General features: G+C 37.1%; 1 protein-coding gene across 4 annotated transcripts in view; it reads left to right on the forward strand.

Annotated features, from left to right (window-relative positions):
• The window catches only part of CORIN (corin, serine peptidase), a 271,199-nt gene that overhangs the window by 103,230 nt on the left and 152,604 nt on the right, over positions 1-15,365 (forward strand). The gene's annotated exons all lie outside the window — the stretch shown is intronic.

Here is a 15,365-nt window from a genome sequence, read left to right on the forward strand (position 1 = left end):
ACATCCATATCTTTCCACTCATTTGTGCCTTCTTCAGTATTTTTCAATGTTTATAGTTATAAGTGTAGAGATCTTTCACTTCCTTGTTTATTCTAAAGTGTTTTTCGTAGCTATTGTAAGCAGGATTGGGTTTTTAAAATACATTTTTTCAAGCTGGGTGTGGTGGCTCACGCCTGTAATTCCAGCACTTTGGGAGACCAAGGTGGGCAGATCATGAGGTGAGGAGATTGAGACCATCTGGCAAACACGGTGAAACCCCGTCTCTACTAAAAATACAAAAAATTAGCCAGGCACGGTGGCACGTGCCTGTAGTCCCAGCTACTTGGGAGGCTGAGGCAGGAGAATGGCATGAACCTGGGAGGGGGAGCTTGCAGTGAGCTGAGATCGCACCACTGCACTTCAGCCTGGATGACAGAGTGAGACTGTCTCAAATATATATATATTATATATGTATATATTATATATATAATACATACACATATTATATATGTATATATTATATATAATACATACACACATATTATATATGTATATATTATATATAATACATACACACATATTATATATGTATTATATATAATACATACATATATTATATGTGTATATAACATATATATTATTATATATATATTATATATAATACATACATATATATTTTTTTCAGTTTTCTGTGTGTGTATAGTACTACTGATTTTTTCATTTATTTTTGTATTCGGCTACTTTACTGTATTTGTTTATAGATCTAACAGATTTGTGTGTGTGTGTGTGTGTGTGTGCATGTGTAGTCTTTAGGGCTTTCTTTAAGGTTTTCTATATATGTAAGGTCAGTGTTTTCTGCAAACAGGGACAAGTTAACTTCTTTCTCTCCGGTTTGGATGGCTTTTATTTCCTTCTCTTTCCTAATTGCTCTGACCAGGATTTCTAGTGCTATGTTGTATAAAAGTAATGAGAGTGGGTATCCTTGTCTTATTTCAGATCTTACAGGAAAACTTTTAAATTTTGTCTATTGAGTATGATGTTAACAGCTTTATTACGTTGAGGTACTTTCCTTCTAAACCTAATTTGTTGAGTATTTTTATCATGAATAAATGTTGAATTTTGTCAAATGCTTTTCCTGCATCTGTTGAGGTGATCATATGTTTTTGTCCTTCATTCTGTTAATGTGATGTATTATGTTTATTGATTTGGTTATGTTGGGCCACCCTTTCATACCTGTGATGAATCCCATTTGATCATGGTGAATGATCTTTTTAATGTGCGTTTGAGCTTTGTTTGATAATATTTTGCTGAGGATTTTTGCATCAATGTTCATTAGGGATATTGGCCTGCAGTTTTTTGTTTGTTTGTTTTTTGTTTGTTTGTTTTTGTCTTGCTTTTATCTGGTTTTGGTGTCAGAATAATGAGTTTGGAAGCATTCTCTCCTATTCAGTTTTTTGGAAGAGTTTAAGAAGAGTTGGTATTAGCTCTTCTTTAAATGTTTCATAGAATTTAGCAGTGAAGCCATCAGGTCCTGGGCTTTTCTTTGATGGGAGACTTTTATTACTAATTCAATCTCCATACTCCTTATTAGTCTGTTAATATTTTCTGCTTCTTCATAATTTAATCTTGGTGGGTTGTACATGTCAAAGAGTCTACTCATTTCTTCTAGGTTATCTAATTCATTGGCATATAATTGTCATACTAGTCTTCATGGTCCTTTGTATTTCTGTGGCATCAGTTGTAATGTCCCCTTTGAATTGCATTTTGAAGTGCAAATAAATTCCATGTTATTTGTACTGATTTAATTAATGTATAAAATATTCCCAAAATAGGGAAAAAGCATTTATTATTTTAAATGGAAAAAGCCTGCATTGCTATAGTGTTGAGGTAGGATAAAAACAGTAGATTCTGAATCGCAGAAGTAACTAAAGAACTGTTACCCAGTGGCATTCAGGAAAATGTTTTGTTGTAAACTATCAGTTGCAGGTGTTTTCACAGTATGAAGAGAGAGAAGAGCTGTTAGGCTTTTCCCATGAATGAAGATATGGGGTGGTAGTGAAGAGGCCCTTTATGTTCCTAGACTGCAGTAGTGTAATACGGTGGTTGTGAGCGTATCCTAGGGCTGCCATAGCAAATGACTACAAAATCTGGGTGGCTTAAACACAGACATTTATTCTCTTCCAGCTTTGGAGACTTGAATTCCAAAGTCTGGCAAGGCCATCCCCTTCTTCTGCGGCTCCGGAAAGAATTCATTTCCTTCCTTTGCCAGCTTCTGGTGGTTTCGGATATTCTTTGACTTATGGCCAAATCGCTCTTGCCTTTGTCTTCGCCTTCACATGGTGTTCTCCTCTGTATGTCTGTGTCTTCTCCTCTTTTGTCTCTCATATAGACACTTGTCATTGAATTTAGTGGCCACCCATACAATCCAAGATGACATCTTCATCTCAAGATTCTTATTACATCCACAAAGACCTTTTTTCCAAATAAGATAATATTCACAGGTTCCAGGAGTTAGGACATGAACATATTTTTGGGAGACCAGCATTCAACACACAGTAGTGGTTGAGAAAGCAAGCTCTGAAGGCAAATGCAGCAGCCCCCTCTTATGTGATATGGATATAGTAGTGGTATTTACAAAGTTAGTATGAGGATTAAGTAATAAAACATGCTTGGAACAGTGCCTGGCTCTTACGAAGAAACGTCATCAACAGTTATAAAATACTGGATTGAAAAGGACAGGTAGTACTAGTGAAATATGAAGGTTATTCATTAATAATTATTAACTAATTATAAGGTATTAATTACTATGAAAATATTAATTTATTAATATTCATTAATTATTAATGAATGAGCATTCCTGACATATTCTAAGTATTACTTATTAATTATAATATTAATTATCAGTTACTTATTTATTAATATTAATTATTAATAAAATAAGTATTGCTAACATATGGTAAGTATTCTAAGTATTGAAAGATTGCAAAGAATGTAGAATACCATATGGATTAAAACAAAACTAGGTAGACTACATAGGGCTTCTGGAGCTAGATGTCAGTTCCATTTCTGCTTAATTTTTCATAATTTCACTTACATCTCTTTGCTCTAATTTCTCTATAGGCTCTTGTATACACATAAATAAGATAATAAAATAAAGTTCATTCAGCTTCCAGGAGTCTCTAAATTCATTTCGATCATTATCCTGATTGTAATTCAATCTCTACTTGAATATTGTAAATTTTTACTTAAGCTACTTACAATTTTCAGGGCACTTTTAGGTACAATTTGCTTTTCCCCTGACCTGATAAGTGTGCTAATACGGTAATTTTTTACTTTCTATTTTAATGGAAAATGATATCCATTATTATATTAATTTTCAAGTATCCTTTGGGGACTTATTTTATTTTTTATTATTGCATTTATTATTATTATTTTTTGAGGCAGAGTCTCACTCTCTTGCTAAGGCTGGTGTGTAGTAGTGCGATCTTGGCTCACTGCAACCTCCACCTCCTAGGTTCAAGCAATTCTCCCTGCCTCAGCCTCCTGAGTAGCTGGAATTACAGGCACCCACCACCGTGCCTGGCTAATTTTTGTATTTTTAGTAGAGATGAGGTTTCACCACAATGTCCAGGCTTGTCTCGAATTCCTGACCTCAAGTGATCCACCCGCCTCAGCCTCCCAAAGTGGTGGGATTACAGCTGTGAGCCACCACTCCTGGCTCTGCATTTATTATTATATTTAATTTTATAATTGCACTTTCAGACCAATGCTTCTTGCTGTCACTTAGTCTATGTGTGGGATCTGCAAGCTAAATTTAATAAGCAAAGTGAGTTCAGAGAAGTAAAATGTATTATAACAATAATTCTAATGTCAAATATAGTTTTCTTTTATATTTCATTATTTTGGATCATTCATCATACTAATTTCCTCTACTAACCAAATAATGAAGATTTGCTTGTGTTTCATCCTAGAGACAATACCTACTTAATACTATTTAAAACTTAATTTAAAAGTATTATAATGGTATATGTAAATGTTATAATTTTTAACCTGATTCTTTTGAGACCTCAGATTCTCATCAACTATAGTGTATGTTATAACAATGAGCTTTGACAGTTTCTCCTTTAGACTGTGTCTGCTTTTAATAAATGTGCATACCATGTACTGCAAAACAGGCTAATTGAAATGGAGGAGACCCAGCAGATTGTCTCCAGCTTGCTTATATGTTCCAATACATTGCAGATATATTCCATGCTCCTGAAATGAGATTTTAACTTTAAGAATTTGATGTGTCAGTTATTTATTTTTCCCTCTGACATACTGATTGGCCACTAGGTCCTAAACAAATATTCTTAATATCTAGAGCAATTATATAAAAAATTTACATAGCAACATGACTGAGATTAAAAATTTCACCTGAAGCATGGGAACTACATGTTTTCCATCATGTACTCAGTTTTCCATAGTATACTATAGTTTTCTTTAGTGTACTTAATCCTTGTAGGTTTTCAGTGAGAACCAAATGAGTTTCCTCAAATGAGCTTCTTGAAAAACACCATACTGTTACCCAAATTTTATATTATGTGTGTTCACTGAAGATTAAAGAATTTCATCTGGCAACTGCAGAGAATGCGCTTGAAAGTTTGGGGGCAGATTACATTTGATTCAAAGCATAGCTCTGTCCATTGCCAGTTTTAAGTCCCTACCATAGTTTCTGAAGCCCTTTTTGCTTCTCTAGTGTCATAGACCTGGCTCCAGTTGCAGTGACCTTCCTTTCTACCTCTCAAAGATGCGAACCTCTTTCTAGCTTCCTTTGCGTATAATGTTCCTTTTACCTGGTAGCGTCTTTCTCCTCACACTAAGCCCTCTTTTCAGAAGACATCTCTGCAGAGAAATCTCTGATCATATTCAATAGGGCCTGTTATCTTTCACCATGGCACAGTTATATCCCCTTTTGCATGTTTATTGCCTTTCTTACTTTATAAGCTCCACAGTGGCAGAGAACTTGTTGACTTTGCACACCATTGTATACCCATTGTTCAGAACACTGCCCAGCACATAGCAGGTGCTCATTAAATATTTAAGTAAAGGAATAAATGAACTCTTCAATCAGGGAATCCTCCTAAATGTCTAGGTTAATGAGAGTTCAAAATATGTTGACTGTAGTTGTACTACACTTTTTGTATAATTTATATGTTCCTAAAATTTTTGCATAAATCAAATTTTGTATATATTTTAAAGGAATTGAAACTTTAAGGTGACTTGGATAATATTTCCAGAGATAATTTAGCTTCTTTCTGAAGCTCCTGAGCTTCTCTTTTTAAAATCAGGCAACACTGATGATCTGGTTGGCAGAATAACCAGCTAAAAGATGTTACATTAACTCTCACTTCTCCATCACTGTTAAAATCCTGGACCTAATGGATAAGGAATCACTAGATTGTGCCTGAAGACTGGCTTGGCGGCTCTGTGTTTCTTCTTAATATTAACTCATATGTACTCAGTTAAAAAGACTTTCTAATTGAAAATTTTAGCATTAAAGTTTATATAAAGAACAGAAAGAAAACAACAATAAAATGTCTAGAGGATACTGACGAGAATAGCGATTGAGAATCTGCTCACGTGAAGAATCCTTGAGGGAACTGGGAGTGTGAACCTCTGAGGGCGTACCATGGCCATTCTCAAATGTTTCTGGGCCATGAGATGGAAGGCGGAGCATACTTTTTCTGTGTTCTTCCACAGGGCAAACATATTAATAGAACTAGTAATTGAAAGTCATTGAGGAGTAAATTCCTACTTAGCTAAAGGAAGAATTTTATGGATAATAAACTTGTGTAAATATAGAATTGTCATCTCAGGAAATGGTGAGTTTGCTACTACTGGAGGTATTTAAACCAACTGATGAGAACTTACTGGAGACCCTAGGGTAAGGAATCCAGCATCCTAAGGTTAATTGGTTTTTCATTGGGTTGAGAGGCAGGTCCATTTACAGTGGCCCAAGGCACTGATGAATAAGGAACTCTAAAAACTCATGAAACAAGATGAAGAAAATTAAATTTGGCATAGGTTTTCTCAAAAACACTCTTATGTTTGCTTTGAAATACTAATCAGAGAATCTTCTTGAAGGTTTTGGGGGGCATGGTGTTGACATTTGATGGATCATATCCAGTAGCAACAACTGGCCACCTAACTGCCTTCAGAAAGAATGGGCCAAGTTAACTGCAGGACTTCTGGTTTACTAAGTTGAGTTTGCAAATTGGGACCTTGCTACCTAAAGTCCTGTTTCTCTTCAGTGTGAATCTCAGTTTCTCACCCAAATAAATATTAAACAATTATTTAAAGGGTATCACCTTGGGAAGGAGCTAGGTCATCTGCTTGACCCCTCTGTGTCTTAGGTCGATTGGTCTTTGCTTAAACAGTTCATGGTAGAAAATAGAATTTCAGGCTCTAGGTGTTAAGTTACATATATCTCAAATTGTTTCACATTTGGGAATAAATGGAAACATTAAGGAATTAAATATTTTCATATTTATAGTTTTTAAAAATGTATATAGATCAGTAGTCAAGCAAAAAGAATGAGCATTGTTGCTGTTACCAAAGAAATATTCTGAAAGTCATCTGCTGCTTACTTTCCTGAATTTATCTGCTAACTTGGAAACAGCGGTCAGGTACATGAGTTCTGGCAACCTGGCTGTTTAGGTGGCTGGTTGTAGCAAAGTTCCCTTTTCAACATCATACAACACTGGTGACTTAGTTGCTTTTTTGGCATTATATATAAAATATGAAGTGATAGATGAGGTTTCATTTTATGAGCCAAAATGGCTCAAAGCATAGGTAAGATACTGTCATATAATTCTGATTACTTTCATTTTACAAAGATGTAAAGCTAGAGAATCAGGCCATGACAGATAAAATATATCTAAAAATGCCTTGTCATGTTACTGACAGTGTCACAAGCACACACATTTCATCAAGCTCTGTGCAGTACCTTTCTTCTCAATAATTCATTGGTATTATGTGTTGGGGGAAGTCAGGGACCCCGAATGGAGGGACCAGCTGGAGCTGTGGCAGAGAAACATAAATTGTGAAGATATCATTGACATTTATCAGTTCCCAAATAATACTCTCATAATTTCTTATGCCTATTTTACTTTAATCTCTTAATCCTGTTATCTTCTTAAGCTGAGAATGTACGTCACCTCAGGACCACTATTGTAAAAATTGATTGTAAAACATGTGTTTGAATAATATGAAATCAGTGCACTTTGAAAAAGTGCGATTTTCAGGGAACAAGGGAAGATAACCATAATGTCTGACTGCCTGTAGGGTCAGGCAGAATAGAGTCATATTTTTCTTCTTGCAGAGAGCCTATAAATGGACGTGCAAATAGGAGAGATATCGCTGAATTCCTTTCCCAGCAAGGAATATGAATAATTAATACCCTGGGGAAGGAATGCATTCCTGGGGGGAGGTCTATAAATGGCCGTTCTGGGAGTGTCTTATGTGGTTGGGATAAGGACTGAAATACGCCCTGGTCTCCTGCAGTACCCTCAGGCTTTTTAGGGTGGGGAAAAGATCCCGTCCTGGTAAAATTGAGGTCAGACCAGTTTTCTGCTCTCGAAACCTGTTTCCTGTTGTTTAAGATGCCTATCAAGACAGTATGTGCACAGCTGAACATAGACCCTCATCAGTAATTCTAATTTTGCCCTTTGCCTTGTGATCTTTGCTTTGCCCTTTGCCTTGTGATCTTTATTGCCCTTTAAAGCATGTGATCTTTGTGACCTACTCCCTGTTTGTACACTCCCTCCCCTTTTAAAGTCCTTAATAAAAACCTGCTGGTTTTGCAGCTCAGGGGGACATCACGGACCTACAGATATGTGATGTCACCCCTGGAGGCCCAGCTGTAAAATTCCTCTCTTTGTACTCTTTCTCTTTATTTCTTAGACCAGCTGACTCTTAGGGAAAATAGAAAGAACCTACGTTGAAATGTTGGGGGTGGGTTCACCTGATAATTATGTGGCTCTGATTAGAATCTATAAATAATACTTGTTATTCAATTCATTTGAATATCCATATTTATGGCACCATTTTATAATGTGTAAAAAAAATCAAAACAGCTGCAAAATAATTAAACAATTGCACATTTCTTCTGTGATCTGTTAATCTCTCATCCCCTGGGCCCTGGTAAGTATGCCAGATATTAATGAGAATCAGGAATGTGTTGGTTAAAAGAGAATGGAATTTTATATTCTCTTTCAGAGTGGCTGTGTCATTTTTACATTATTCATGCCCATCTTAATTCAAACTGTGTTTATCTGTTAGTATTTTCTAAGTTTCTCTATTTTAAGAGTGACACACTACTATTGACATAACAAACAAGGCCCTCAGTCTGTGTAGGCTTTTCATTTATAACACTTTTACTGACATTTAACTATTACATGGGCATTATTTAAAGGTTGAATAGTGCATGTAGAACCTGCTGACCTGAAGTGGAGGGGACCTCGTGGGCAGGTACTGTGAGCTTTTGTATACCCCATTAAGTTGGGAGTTAAGTTCCCCTCCCAAATTCGCTACTGACAGCTTTATCTCAGACAGGAATCACCTCTGCATGTGATTCATTTACTTATTCAACAGATAATTATGGAGTGCTGACTGTGCACAGCAGGGATAGAGCTGCAGATGAAATAAACAAATATCCTTGGCTTCACGGAGCTTATGTCATGTCGGTGAGAGATAGGCGGTAAGCAAATAAATAGACAGATAATAAATATTCATTTAGCAGATAGTGATAAGTGCAATGAAAATAGCAAAGCAGGGGAATGGAGAGCTTTGGGAGGGTGGGAGTATGGTGATAAGAGGTGCAATTTTAGGCAATGTTGCTCAGGAAAACTTACTGCAAACTTACATTTGATCCATGAGGATCTGGAAGTCTGGGAGGTGAGGGAGAGCCAGATATACTGAGCATCATGTCGTAATTGATTGAAGTGGGAAAAGAGGTCATGATGGGATCAGTACTGCAAGCAGTTACTGTTGCCAAGGTAAGGAGTATTAGTGGCGGGGGGGCGCTGATGTAAGGGAGGGATAGAGGGTCTTACTAGGAACTAGCTCTATCTCAGCTCCTGGTATCAGTTTATTCAACAAAGATACCTGGAAAATTATCAATTTATTCCTTTAGCAAACACTTATTGGTGCCTATAATGTGCCAGGCACACTGCTAGATGCTGGGTTATGGAAATGAATAAAACATACTACTGTCTTCAAGGGACTCAGCATAATAGAGGACCAGACATAAACACAATTAAATTGCTGTAAAATGTGATCAGTTTACAAGGCGTGGAGCTAACACAGAGAAAGGGGAGGAATTCATTTTATCTGGCATTATTAGGGAAGGCTACTAGCAGGGAGGAGGTAACTGCTGAAATTAATTTTGGAGGAAGAAGAAAAATTTACCATGTAAACCAGGTGGGGGAAAAAGGCAATTCAGGTGGAGTGACAGCCAGATCTATCGTATATTAGAGAGAGTACAGCTGGCTTAATTTTTCTAGAAAATAAAATGGGAGAGAAGGGAAAATGGATTGGAAGGATTTTTAGGAAGTAATATTGGCAGTATTTAGTGATTATTTGCATATGAATGGCTAAGTTGACTGGAAGGCAAAGGCTTTTGGACTTGGAGACTTAGATAGATGGTATTACCACCAAAAAAATAATGCATATGCAGTCAAATGCTCTACCCCTGAGCTATACTCCCCGACAAAATAAAGTATATGAAGGAGGAGTGGTAGAAGTAGTGGAGAAGGAGTTAATATTGAGATCATTTCTTATGTTGATTCAAGAAGTTCATGGCAGTAATTTTCTTTTGAGTGGAAATGAAAACAACTTTCCTTCTGTAGCAGATAACATGATTTAGACTTTATTCAGTGGTGTGCTGGTAAATTGGATCCCTGAGAAAGAAAACAAACCAACAACAAAACCATTATTTATAGAATCTGCTGATTCTTGTGGTGTAAACACTCCTACCAGATGTCAAGCTAATCATAGTTTATCTGCTCACACGCCACTGTGTTTCATCCCTTGACAAGTATTTGCTGAGCTTTCACTAGGTGCAAGGCATGCAGCTTTGTGCTGGCTGTTTCTTATTTACTTCTCCATATCTACTTTCCACTCTCTTCCATCCTAACTCTTTCCAGGAGAGGCCGCTTTAACAGTGGCTACTTTCTAGTTTCCTGTTGGATTCAACCAATGGAAGCCACCAGCGTGAGATCAGAGTGTGGGAGGATAGGCAGTTTGGGTAGTGATCCCCTGGTTATCTTTCTGCCAGGTTACATGGGTTGACTGCAGCCCACTCACTGGAAGAGGCCACAACCCTTATCAAGAAGCCTTCCCCATACAACTATCTCCAAGTTCCAGAAAATTCTCTTTCCCCTTGTCTCTTAAACCTAGGGTGCTAACAGGTCCCTGCAGCAGCCTACTGTACTACCCCGTGTTGGTTTATCTAAACCCTGCCTGTACCTTTTCCTTCTGTAGGAGATCAGAGCCCTTTCATTAAACATTCTGCGGTGAACCTGCTTTAGTGGCTCACCTCTTTCCTGGTAAGATCATGACTCTTACAAATGAAGAAAAACAATGACACACTCCTGGATTTTAGAGTCAGACCAATGTGACCAAAAAATACCCCAACTGCTTCCATTACTTATCTTCTGATGGGAGACAATGACACGTACAAATTCCCTTGCACAGCTTTCCATCCCCACATTTAGTGAAGTAGAAACCAAAGAAGCCTCTTTCCTGCTTCTCTCATACCCCACTAAGCCTAACCTCTTATATGGTCTCTTGAGGTCACAGAATATGCTGACATAGGAAGCCAATGCTGTTCGCTTATCATAGAGAGAACAAGCCATCTATTATTATTTGGGTTTTCCAGTAGTGTTGTCATTTGTTGATTTATGTTCCTGTGTTATCTGTTGCTCATGGATTGTGCAAGGAGGTCAGATAGGCAAGATATTTGGGAGCACTGGGATGGAGTCACAGTATTTGGCTATGAAATCTGTTTAGGCTTCAATTTCCTCATAATGCAAAAGGAGAAAATGGGAGTAGATTATCTTGGAAGATCCTTCCAGCATTAACATTCTCTTCACGACTAAGTAAGGTCTGCAACTCTGGGAGCTGCTTGTGACTGATTTTGTGAGTATTTTTCACTGAACAGCTCAGCATAACAAAGACAAATTTAGGAGTGTATTTTTAAAAAGATTATTGTGTGAGTCTTGTCAATGAATAGGACATCAAACTCAGTAGCATGCCTTTGACAATGTGATATGTCAAGAAAAGTGTGTTAGTTATATATTGCAAACTGCCGTAAACCTATCAGCTGAAAGCAATACACTTACATTATTACACAGTTGCTGTTGGTCAGAAATCTGGGAGTGGCCCAGCCAGGTCCTCTGCTTTAGGGTCTGTCATATAGGTGAAATAAAGATATTGGCAGGGTTGGGGTCTTATCTGAAGGCTTGACTTGGGAAGGATCAACTTCCAAGCTCATGTGATTCTTGGAAGAACTTAGCTCATGTGATTCTTGGGAGAACTTCAGTTCCTTAAAGGCTTTGGTTGGGGGGTCTTAGTTCCTAGCTGTCTATTAGCCAGAGTCAACCTTCAGGTCCTTGCCATGTGGGTCTCCTCAATATGACATGTTGCTTCATCAAAGCCAGTAAGGGAAAGAGTCTGTTAGCAAGACAGAAGTCATAATCTTATGTAGACTAATGATGAAATTGACATTCCATTACCTTCCGTTGATTGGGAGCAAATCACTCAGGCAACCTACATGCCAGAGGAGGGGATTAAACAGGGCATGAATACCAGGAAGCAGAGATCATTGGGGCCATCTTAAAGTCCACCTGTCACAAAGATTCTGTTTTGTTTTGTTTTTTTCTCCCTCATGAAAAAAGAGTTTTAAATTCTGAGTTATCCTAATGTATTTAAAGATTAGTTTATTTGCCAAAAGTAAAAAGTGACAATTAAATGCAATGTAGGATCCTAAATGGAGATCCTGGCAAAATTCAAATAGGGTCCTTAGTTTAGTTAAAGGTATTGTATCAATGCTAATTTCCTGGTTCTAATAATTATACTATAGTTATGTAAGATGTTTACCTTAGGGGAGTCTGGATGAAGGATATATGGAAAATTTCTCTACTTTTTTTATAACTTTTCTGTAAGTCTAACAGTAGTTCAAAATAAAAAGTTAAGAGAAAAGTGATTTATAAAACTTGAAAATCCATTAACCATATAAGCCTGCCTTGTGGCTGACTTATTTCATAATTTAAACTTTATGTCCTTATCAGAACTTGTTTTTTGCAGATAAAATATATATACTAATTTGTATACATACTATAACAAAATTATTTGAAGATAAATTCTCTAATATTTTTATAGATAAACTGTACAGTTTTTGGTAGATAAATAATTTTACAACACCCTTCCTAGTGAAAACACCATAAAAACTTCACTAGCACTATATAGTATTATTATTTATACAGTTATCAAATGTTTGAACAAATAATTATAGAGGAGATATAAGAGCTTTCTGCTTTAACTTTAGTTGAAATGTACTAGATACTTTTGCACAACACCAAATGCACTTCAGACATCAATTTAAAATAAGCATCCTTTCTAAAATAGTTTTTAGATAGCTAAAGTGGACTCCTTCCCTGTGCAGAGCACTGTTTTAAAGTCATCAATCTGTTTGTTGCTTGGATATGGACACATACTCCAAAATAGTGTGGCCTATCTCACCACACTGTTCTATGTGATGAAAAGCAAAATGCTTCACCCTTCCATAGGCAGTTGAATTTTATGCAATGCAAGAACAAATGACTCCTCATTTTGCTCACTGTTTGAAAGTGTTGCTAGTTATTAATACCCCATCACTATTTCACACATATCCTGGTCCAGCAGTTTAAAGCTTATGGGTCTCAGTTGGTTACATCTCTTAAGAGAACTATTTGGAAACACTGTAGACATTTTTCTTAGGCCCTATTTTTAGAATGGAAGGCCTAATGGTATTTTAATGTCTCTATATATTCCCAGAACAAATCTTGAGAAAAATGCCTGTTACCTTTTGAAATTTAGCAAAGCTGGTGGGATTACCAGTGCTCCTCTGAGAAACATTGCCTTAAAGAATGAATTTTGACTTACAGAATGTTAGCAGTAAAAGGACTATGAAAAATGATCCAAACTCCAGCTCTTCCAAAATCCTCATTTTTCAAATGAGGAAACTGAATTTTAGCATGAGTGAGCTATTGGCCCAAGATTCAGCAGTGGAGGAGTGGCCATGTGAAAGTTGCAAAGTGATAGACTGAGGCTTTCCTGTAGAAAATGACCACCATAAGAGTCAATGACAATGATTCCATTTCTGAATTAAAGACTTAACTTTAGAACTTGGAAAGTCTGCTGGCCTCCTGCATGAAACTTCATTTTTGTTACCCTAGAAGATTCTAAGAAAAGATGTAGAATGATTTAAAAAATAATAAAATAAAATAAGTCAGTTCAGAAATGAGGAAATGTCCAGGAACCACTTGGGAGAATTGGGCTCCGGAGTGTTATTCAGTTTGCAGACATCTTTCTCATCTTCAAAAAATGTTGAATGTTTTTTTCCCCTTTAAATGGTATCTGGAGTTTCATCAGTTAGAGATTCCATTACTCCAGTAAGCAGTCTTCTTTTAATGATGCAAAAATCTCTGGGAGGGTTAAATATTCATTTATTATTATGGATTATTCTGTGTTTTTTTTTTTTCATCTATTTTCTTATTTGAAAGCCTAATTGAGATTAGCTGTAATTGGGAGTGCTGTTTTGATTAAGGATAGGGAATAATATGTTTCAAGCACTCTGGTAGAGGTGGCCATCTAGGTGGAGTGCTGGCATCGGGGTGATCACAATTGCATTGGGACCCTGGGACCTTGGTCAAGAACTAGGAGGCAAAGAAGGAACACCAACGACAAGCCTAGCTTGTTTTATAGCTTTACTGTGGGCTGGCTCACACCTAGTGAAGAAAGCAGAAATGTATTTACCCTTTTCTTATGTTCCTTAGCCCCTGACAAATACTGATTCAATGCACATTTGTAGGCTTTTGTAGAATGGAGATCTCACCCATAATGTATGTGATGGTGCCACTCACAAAGTGCGTATCAAGATTTGCACTCTCGGCTGGGTGCGGTGGCTCATGCCTGTAATCCCAGCACTTTGGGAGGCTAAGGTGGGCAGATCACCTGAGGTCAGGAGTTTGAGACCAGGCTGGCCAACATGTTGAAAGCCCGTCTCTACTAAAAATACAAAATTAGCCGGGCGAGGTGGCGCATTCCTGTAATCCCAGCTACTCGGGAAGCTGAGGCAGGAGAATTGCTTGAAACCAGGAGGCAGAGCTTGCAGTGAGCCTATGGCGTCACTACAGTCCAGCCAGGGCAACAAAGCCAGGCTCCATTTAAAAAAAAAAAAAAAAAAAAAGATTTGCATTGTGCTTGCAAGACATGCATTCATGAAATTAGGACTTACTTGTACTACAGTAGTAAATAGAATAGGTCCTGGGTCAATCTGCCTGAGCTGTAATCCCGGCTCTGACCCTCATTCCCTCAGTGAACTTGGACAAATGTCTTATTTTTCTGTGCTTCAGTTTCCTTATTTGTATATTGGGGATGAGTAATAACACCTATTACTCATCCTGTTCTGATAAATCAGTGAGGTGATGCATGTGTGGCACTAAGAGCAGTGCCTGGCGAACATAAGTAACTGCATGTAGTAATTTTATGTTCTCCACATTCCTTAACTGTGTATCTTAATTTTATTTAAGAAATAAACTTGCCTGAACGAATTCATATTTTATATGCTAAAGCTAAATCTTTCAAATACAAAACCTCTTCTTCAACATCTTCACTATTGAATTTGGTTACATATTAATGTATGTAGACAATTATATGAAGATCAGTATTCTAAAAGATATTCAGTTTTAAGGTGACTTTCTGAGAGGAAGGTAAAATATTTTTATCTGAATGCTGAGTTCCCTTTTTCCATTTTTAGTACAAAGATCTCTCCCTTAACATTATTTTACAGACCCTATTAGTTTCATTTGATCTCAATGGGTGGCATATCCCCTTATATTTTTGTAATCTGTAGAAGTATGAATGGGGTATTGTAAATGTGCTTGTTTGATCAAGGAGTTTTGGAAGCCCAGCTATTAGGTCCTTACAAGAGAAGAGACAGGGAGAGTAGGTAGAATGTGTCCTGAAACTTGAAACACCGGGATTCTATTCCTGCTTCTGCCAGTGGGAGCTGTTTGACCTCAAATCCGTCCTAGAATCTCCCTGGAACTATCTCATATGAAGGATTTGAATAAGGTTTGTTT

Source organism: Theropithecus gelada, chromosome 5, assembly GCF_003255815.1.
Source record: "Theropithecus gelada isolate Dixy chromosome 5, Tgel_1.0, whole genome shotgun sequence".
NCBI classification, from domain to species: Eukaryota; Metazoa; Chordata; class Mammalia; order Primates; family Cercopithecidae; genus Theropithecus; species Theropithecus gelada.